We start from the raw sequence: 9,179 nt of genomic DNA on the forward strand, positions 1-9,179 counted from the left end.
AACCGAGTGGCTCTGAAATCCCTTTTTACACACAAGCAAAGTTTCAGTTTCAGATGACTTTGTAAATTAGTTACAAGCTGAATAAAAACTGGCTTTAAACTCAGGATCACAGATGAGCTCCTTTACTATGTTGATCTGTAGGCGTCTGTTCATAAACATAAACCAGCCCAAACTAATTTACTATAAAATGAAAGTGTTTGTATGAATTCAGAAAAAAAGAAACGCGTCAGTCTCGACTGCATATGTGGACATATTTCTATATTGTGGTGTTTTTACAGGTTAGGTTAGTTCATCATTGGTGCTCTGGCTTTGAGCTTCTTTCGTTTTGACATGTTACATTTTTATACACACAGAAACCAAAAGGAACGACAGATTTCTCAAAATGTAGGAGGAAAAAGTCGGATATTAGACTCTGAAATGTAGTGGAGTGAAAGGAAAAAGTCACCCAGAACGGAGAAACTTAAGTAAAGTACAGATACATGAAAAAACTACTTAAGTACAGAAACCAATTACATTTACTGAGTTACTGTCCACCACTGGTCAATACGTAACTAAGTCTTTACTGACTACCATAGTCAAAATATTATTAGCGCCGAAAAGACCAATATTGAAAATAAAACTAACCTCACTGTGGCGTACTGAAGTCCATCTGTTGGTTATGATGTATCAAAGTCCAGGTTGGTTTGGTGCGAAATGCTCCATTCTAGAGAAAATTACAGACTCAGATGTCTTTACAGTGGCGGTAATAGGAACCAGGCGTCTAGATTTCTATAACTTTAATGTAGCCATTATATTTACTATCCAAAACCACCAGAGAACCTACACGTGTCTTCATAGAGTTTATATGTAATGTTAATAATGCTAAATAGATGAAACAAATACAACTTTGTAATCGAAAAGAAGTTACATTTCAGGCTGAATCTTAAAAAAGTTGTCAGACAACTGTATATTAACTGTGAAATCTCATCCTTTATTCGTATTGCTCTTATTTTGTGTTATAGTTTCGCTGTCTGCTGTCGGCCAGAGGAGGATGGGTTCCTATTTTGATTCTTGGTTTCTTCCTCTTGCTCTTAGGGAGATTTTTCCTTGCCACTGACTTGCACAAATAGGCCTTTGTCTTAGATTTTCTGTGAAGTTACTTTGTGAGAACGGCCAATGTCAAAAGGTCTGGATGGCCGCACGTGATGCTCCAAAACCCGTATATATCATTCAGCACCTTCACCATCACGCATGCCATGTACATTAATCGTGGATGCTGGATTTTGAACTGTGTGCTGATAACAGCCACGCCTGATTTCCAAAGAGAATTTCACATTTTGATTCAGGGACCTTTTGACTTTGCCTCACTCTGTCAGAAATGAGCTTGGGCCCAGAAAAGGCGGCAGCATTTCTGGATCATGTTTATACATGGTTTCTTTTTGCACGATAGAGTTTTAACTGCTTTAGTGGACGCAGTGACAAACTGTGTTCACAGACAGTGGTTTTGAAAAGTGTTCCGGCCCATGCAGTGATTTTCACTACAAGATCATGTGTTTTTATTGCAGTGCGACCTGAGGACTCGAAGATCACAGCCATCCAATATTGCATACAGATATTTCTCTGGATTCTCTAAATCTTTTAATGATATTATGCATTAGTCATTATGTCATGTATCATATACAACGATGATGAAACCCCAAAGTTTTTTGGTAATTTACATTGAGAAACATTGTTCTTGAATTATCTGCAGTTACTGGCAGCTGGTCAGTAGAGTTCAGCCAGCCAATCAGAACACCAATCAGATTCGCCTCAGTTAATTGTAGGTTAAAGTTATTTGATTTGTCTGAATTATTTCCGATTACAGTTTTGGGGCTTGTCCATTGTTCTTGTAGTGTGCTGGTCTTGACAAAACTCCAGGGCTGAATTTACTTCGCAGTTTAGCCCTGATAGAACAGCGTTCTTCTCTCTATACATACTTGACCAGTTGGCTCAACTTTTGTCTTGTCAGTCCACACGATCCTGCTTCAGAATTTTGTCCTAAATATTGCAGACTTCACTGTGCAGATGTGAACTTTAATGCAACTTACTTCCAAGGTCCTTTGCTGTTTGTTTTGAATTCTTACCCAATCTCTACAACAAAAAAATAATTATTTATTTATTTTTTCATTTTCACCGCTTATGTGTTTACTTCCTTCACGTCTTGATTACACTCTTTCATGATGATGGTAATCCTACATGCTTACAGCTTGTAGAAAGGTCCCTCATCACAAGTGAACAGTACATTGACTGACATTGTGATGTGTTGTTGTCCACATACCAGAAGGGGGCAGTAACATTCCAGTGCTGAAGATTAGCTGAATGTGGACAAAAGGTCTGAAAGGTAACTGTCCAGAACCACGGAGCAGAAGGAAGGTAGGTAAATAATTAGTGAGAGGGTGAGTCAGTGTTCTGTTCAGAGAAGAAAATGTAGGGAGAGAGAGAGAGAAAGAGAGAGAGAATGGCAAAGGGAGAGAGAGAGAGAGAGGGAGAGAGAGAATGGCAGAGGGAGAGAGAGATAGACAGAGAGAGAGAATGGCAGAGGGAGAGAGAGAGAGAGAGAGAGAGAGAGAATGGCAAAGGGAGAGAGAGAGAGGGAGAGAGAGAATGGCAGAGGGAGAGAGAGATAGACGGAGAGAGAGAGAGAGGGAGTGAAGTGAGAGAGAGGGAGAGAAAGAGAGAGAATGGCAGAGGGAGAGAGAGATAGACAGAGAGAGAGAGAGAATGGCAGAGGGAGAGAGAGGGAGAGAGAGATAGACAGAGAGAGAGATAGACAGAGAGAGAACGGCAGAGGGAGAGAGAGAGAGAGAATGGCAAAGGGAGAGAGAGAGAGAGATAGACAGAGAGAGAGAGAGAGATCGACAGAGAGAGAGGGAGTGAACTGAGAGAGAGGGAGAGAGAGAGAGAATGGCAGAGGGAGAGAGACAGAGAGAGAATGGCAGAGAGAGAGAGAGAGAGACAGAGAGAGAGAGAGAGAATGGCAAAGGGAGAGAGAGAGAGATCGACAGAGAGAGAGGGAGTGAACTGAGATAGAGAGAGAGAGAATGGCAGAGGGAGAGAGAGAGGGAGAGAGAATGAGAGAATGGCAAAGGGAGAGAGAGAGAGAGAGACAGAGAGAGAGAGAGAGAATGGCAGAGGGAGAGAGAGAGATCGAGAGAGAGGGAGTGAACTGAGAGAGAGGGAGAGAGAGAGAGAATGGCAGAGGGAGAGAGACAGAGAGAGAATGGCAGAGAGAGAGAGAGAGAGAGAGAGAGAATGAGAGAATGGCAAAGGGAGAGAGAGAGAGAGAGACAGAGAGAGAGAGAGAGAATGGCAGAGGGAGAGAGAGAGAGATCGACAGAGAGAGAGAGAATGGCAGAGGGAGAGAGAGAGGGAGAGAGAGAGAGATAGAGAGGGAGAGAGAGAGGGAGTGAACTGAGAGAGAGGGAGAGAGAGAGAGCGAGAGAGAGAGAATGGCAGAGGGAGAGAGAGAGAGAGAGAGAGTGAGAGAGAGAGAGAGTGAGAGAGAGAGAGAGACACAGAGAGAGAGAGAGATAGACAGAGAGAGAGAGAGAGAGAGAATGGCAGAGGGAGAGAGAGAGAGAGAGAGAGTGAGAGAGAGAGAGAGTGAGAGAGAGAAAGAGAGACACAGAGAGAGAGAGAGATAGACAGAGAGAGTGAGAGAGAGAGAGAGAGAGACACAGAGAGAGAGAGAGATAGACAGAGAGAGTGAGAGAGATAGAGAGAGACACAGAGAGAGAGAGATAGACAGAGAGAGTGAGAGAGAGGGAGAGAGAGAGAGAGAGAAAGAGAATGGCAGAGGGAGAGAGAGAGAGAGTGAGAGAGAGAGAGAGAGTGAGAGAGAGAGAGAGGGAGTGAACTGCTTTGAATATTTCTCACTTGGCTGCATCTGTCAGGTGGTCTATAGCTTCCACATAATTAATGCAAAAACATGCAAATAAAGGCTAGGCAGGAGTATGTGTATGGTTTCTCAGCAGAAGGGAATTAATGCATTAAAACTTTAATTTTGTATGTTTTAATGATGATTCTTTTTTGCTTTCACTCAGATTATATTAGTATATTATTGGCTCCTTACATCCATCTTTAAAAATGATTTTGACAACCAATCTTAAAGGGGAATTGCACCAAATTTTCAACATTTCTGCATAATTACGTCACACACCTGTGAGCAAAGTCATTCAGAGTGGTTTGGTGTAAAATGCTCTGTTCTAGAGAAACCTGTTCACAGTGGTGGCGATAGGAACCAGACATCTCAAGTGTTCGATGTCTCTAATAGCTCCCAAACAGAAAGATGTTTTATATTATTAGAGTAGCTTGTTGAGACATTGTGTTACGATAAAATGTGAGATCAAGTTTTGCTCTAAAACACATTGAAGTTTTTAGTTATAAATAATGAACATATGATGCTGTAGGTTGTAAAGGATCTGTCTGAAACGCATGACTGAGTGTACAACCCCAATTCCAATGACGTTGTGTAAAACATGAATAAAGACAGAATACGATGATTTGCAAATCCTTTTCAACCCATATTAAATTGAATACACTACAAAGACAAGATATTAAATGTTCAAACAGATAAACTTTATTGTTTTTTGTAAATATTCACTCATTTTGAATTTGATGCCTGCAACACGTTCCAAAGAAGTTGGGACAGGGGCGTGTTTACCACTGAGTTACATCACCTTTCCTTTAACACTCAATAAGCGTTTGGGAACTGAGGACACTGATTGTTGAAGCTTTGTAGGTGGAATTCTTTCCCATTCTTGCTTGATGTACAGCTTCAGTTGCTCAGCAGTCCGGGGGTCTCCGCTGTCGTATTTTGAGCTTCATAATGCACCACACATTTTCAATGGGAGACGGTCTGGACTGCAGGCAGGCCAGTCTAGTACCCGCACTCTTTTACTACGAAGCCACGCTGTTGTAACACGTGCAGAACGTGGCTTGGCATCGTCTTGCTGAAATAAGCAGGACGTCCCTGAAAAGACGCTGCTTGGATGGCAGCAGATGCTGCTCCAAAACCTGTATGTACCTTTCAGCATTAATGATGCCTTCACAGATGTGCAGGTTACCCCTGTCATGGGCACTAACACCCCCCCACACCATCAGAGATGCTGGCTTTTGAACTTTGCACTGATAACAATCCAGACAGTCCTTTTCCTCTTTGGCCCGGAGGACACGACGTCCATGATTTCCAAAAACAGTGTGAAATGTGGACGCGTCAGACCACAGGACACTTTTCCACTCTGCGTCAGTCCATCTCAGATGAGCTCGGCCCAGAGAAGCCGGCGGCGTTTCTGGGTGGTGTTGATATGTGGCTTTCGCTTTGCATGGCAGAGTTTTAACTTGTACTTGTAGATGGAGCGACGAACTGTGTTCACTGGCAGTGGTTTCCTGAAGTGTTCCTGAGCCCATGTGGGAATATCCGTTACAGAATGATGTCGGTTTTTAATGCAGAGCCGCCTGAGGGATCGAAGCTCACGGGCATTCAGTGCTGGTTTTCTGCCTTGCCGCTTACTTGCAGAGATTTCTCCAGATTCTCTGAATCTTTAGATGATATTATGGGCTGATGATGATGATGAAATCCCTAAAATCCCTAAATTCCTTGCAGTTGCACGTTGAGAAACGTTGTTCTTAAACTGTTGGACTATTTGCTCACGCAGTTGTTCACTAAGTGGTGAACCTCGCCCCATCCTTGCTTGTGAACGACTGAGCCTTTCAGGGATGCTCCCTTTATACCCAACCGTGACCCTCACTTGTTTCCAATTAACCTGTTCACCTGTGGAATGTTCCAAACAGGTGTTTTTTTGAGCATTCCTCAACTTTCCCAATCTTTTGTTGCCCCTGTCCCAACTTCTTTGGAACATGTTGCAGGCATCAAATTCAAATGCGTGAATATTTGCAAAAAACAATAAAGTTTTATCTGTTTGAACATTAAATATCATGTCTTTGTAGTGTATTCAATTGAATATAGGATGAAAAGGATTTGCAAATCATTGTATTCTGTTTTTATTTATGTTTTACACAACATCCCAACTTGGAATTGGGGTTGCATATGGACAGAAATGATGAAACAAAGCAGGCTTGGCAGCAGATGGCAGTAAAGCACTTTCATTTTTAAAGGAAACTATAACACAAGGTCCCTTAAACACACTGCTCTGTTGAGAACACACTGCAAATAAACGTTGTGAAGTGCGAGCAGTGATTCTTGTTTTTTTAAAGTCATGCAGTGTCCACTTTGACTACTTGAAGGGGAACTCTATAGGTTTTTTTAAATGTATGCATAATTCAAAGGTTGAGATGTAAAGAAAGTCATTCAGTGCGGGTTGGTGTGAATTGCTCCATTCTGGAGAAACTTACTGACTCAGAATTGTTTACAATAGTGGTGATAGGAGCCAGACGTCCACCTCTAAAAACTCCCCCACGGAAAGTTATTTCTTGAAATGGTTTGATCTATGTTGTATATGTTGAATGAGACATTGTTTCAGGAAAGTTTTGAGAAGTTTTGGCCTAAAATGTATTTTTATTTCTATCATGGTGGAGAGACACATATGGGGTGTTCTAAGGGGAAATAGTCCCCCTAAGAAATATTTCAGGTTTTACCATCAACATTACAGATATAAAAAGAATCACTGCTGGTTTGAATAGTAAAGAAGTTGGCGACATTTTAATTGTAGACATGTGACCCCTGGTTCCCATCACCACTACTTTAAAGAAATCTGAGTTGGTACGTTTCTCTACAAAGAATCATTTGAATGAATTTACTTCTCAAATCTTGAATTATGCATAATTTTTTGAACAGTCAGTGGAATTTCCCCTTTCAGCAATAGTCCACTTTAGCCTGTGCAGTTCTCACCCCTGCCTGAGATAAAATCACTGTAACAAACAGTTGCAGTGGCTTATTGCTTTAGTAGTCATGTTTCCATGTTTAATATGACAAAAAGTGGCTTTTTGTTTTTGTATAACAATTGACAATGTAAAATTTCTCAATAAATAATGTAGGTTGTTACTAATAAGATAGACATGTATTGCACAAAGTGTCAATTTTTGCAGTCATTTTATGAACTTTTTAAAAGTCTGTTGTACATTAATAAACATATAATAAACCACTGTTTAATTCAAAAACCTTCTTTAATCGCTTATATGCACATTATTGTACTGCAAATGTACACAACATGCACAAAAACCGCCGACATCTTCAGTTGCACGTTGCATATGGCTCGTTCTACTGAATTAGTTCAAAAGGTGGTCCCACAGTGAAAAAACTACAGTAACTAAGTATTCAGACCTAACGCTGCATCCCAAACCACACAGTTCTGTACTTTACCTATTACACTAACAAGTGCACTTCTAATGGTATATGCACGCTTTTATACACTGTTTAATGTGCTATTATACAGTTGGGAAGGGGCGCTAGTAACACAGCAGGAAATCTCAGCCATTTAGATTTTTAGCTTTCGTTATCACTACAGCAACAAATCAAATAAAAACAAGGCAATACACTCAAATATGTCAGTTAATATAAGAATATAATTTCTTTTACTGCCTTTGCTGAATCAGTTGTTGTTTTATCTCATTACAAACTGCTGATTGAACTCGAAGTTGCCTACCAAAAAAGGTGGCAACATGATTGTGACGTCACCAGAACACTATCAACACAGTGGGCCTATAAGGTAAGCTCATAAAATGGCCAGTGAGTGGAAACACAAGAGAGGGCAGGGGTTTCTAATAAATTACATGGGTAGTGATTATATATGGTTTTCTTCTAATGCGCTGGAGAGTCTTCAGATAGAGAAAGAAAGCAGAGAGAAGGCTAAAAATAATCATCATTGCTGCCATTAGTGGAGAAAAATCTTTTCAGTGGCTGGTAAAGCTGCTCCTGTGGATAAGCACTCCAACAACTCCAACAAATGCTTGAGGGTTACAGAGAAGGGCTTTAGTTTACGGCTGCCTGAAGTGCAACGCAAAGGTCAAGCACGCAGTTTGAAATGTTAATTTATGCACTGAGTGTGCATTTACAGAAAAACGCTAATGTGGAACATCTTCACGAACTAAGGAAGTTAATCGTTTGGATGACGTGGCCATCTTCAGATGTTCCTTCAGGTAATAACGGCTGGTAGAATTTGGTCTTGGTATTTTGCTACCATTCAATGTACAATTCAAATTATAGTCGCTGCTCTTTACTTTGATGAATGTTAATGTAATGTCATTCTGAATCATTTCTATTTTTCCACTCGTCACAATATATCCCCAGTGTAAAAGGCACCTGGTGTGTTTTGATCTCACAGAGATTAAGTGTACAAAATGAATGAATTCATATTAATTGGAAATAGGAAAAAGACAGCAGCGGTCTGGAGATCTGGTGTAAAGTATTGAGACGATAAATGCTGGACTTCAGCATCTAAACATTTATTTTTTATTATAATGGGTAAATGGATGGCCTTTCAGAACCAAGAAACTCTTCTCACTTTGAGTCACTCGTCTTCAGCTGTTTGGGTGTTGCCACCAACTCTTTTAGCATTTGTTACTAATTTCAGATGCTTTTGCTTCATGTCTTGAGGTTAATACCAACTAAGCCTGCATTACACATCATTCGTTATTGTGATACTGACCTTTACAATACTGATATCTCAGAATGAGCCTGTAACCAATCAGCGTTCTTTACTGTGTGCTGTCAGCATACTGACCAATCATTGTTCCAGTTGAGTTCTGTGGGTGTTTGATGAATCCCATCTAATCTTCACAAAATCCAACAAAAGTAAAGTATCTTGGTCAAGAATAATGCGGGTCAGGCGTTAATCATGCCACACTACTGATTCACCAGTATGTTTTAATACAATGCAAAGTTTATCACAACCACAAATAACAGCAGGAGGATCGTGATATGGAGTGTTAATAGTGCAACTCCATTACTGACCCAAACACCCCATAGTTCATCATGAACTGTTCAGGCTATAAGGTCTGCCAGATTGAAACCACAAATCAATAAAATGTGCACTGGAGCATTTCACTGAAAACCTACAGCTAAAATCTGACAGAGTTTAATATTTTTGCGGCCATAGTTAAAATATCCTGGTCAGTGTCTGACTCGGATATGAAGAGAATCTCCATATAAACACAAAAAAGGACACCAGACAATGTAAGAAATCAGAGCAGGAGAGAAAACT

Source organism: Pygocentrus nattereri, chromosome 13 (assembly GCF_015220715.1).
Source record: "Pygocentrus nattereri isolate fPygNat1 chromosome 13, fPygNat1.pri, whole genome shotgun sequence".
Lineage (NCBI taxonomy): Eukaryota > Metazoa > Chordata > Actinopteri > Characiformes > Serrasalmidae > Pygocentrus > Pygocentrus nattereri.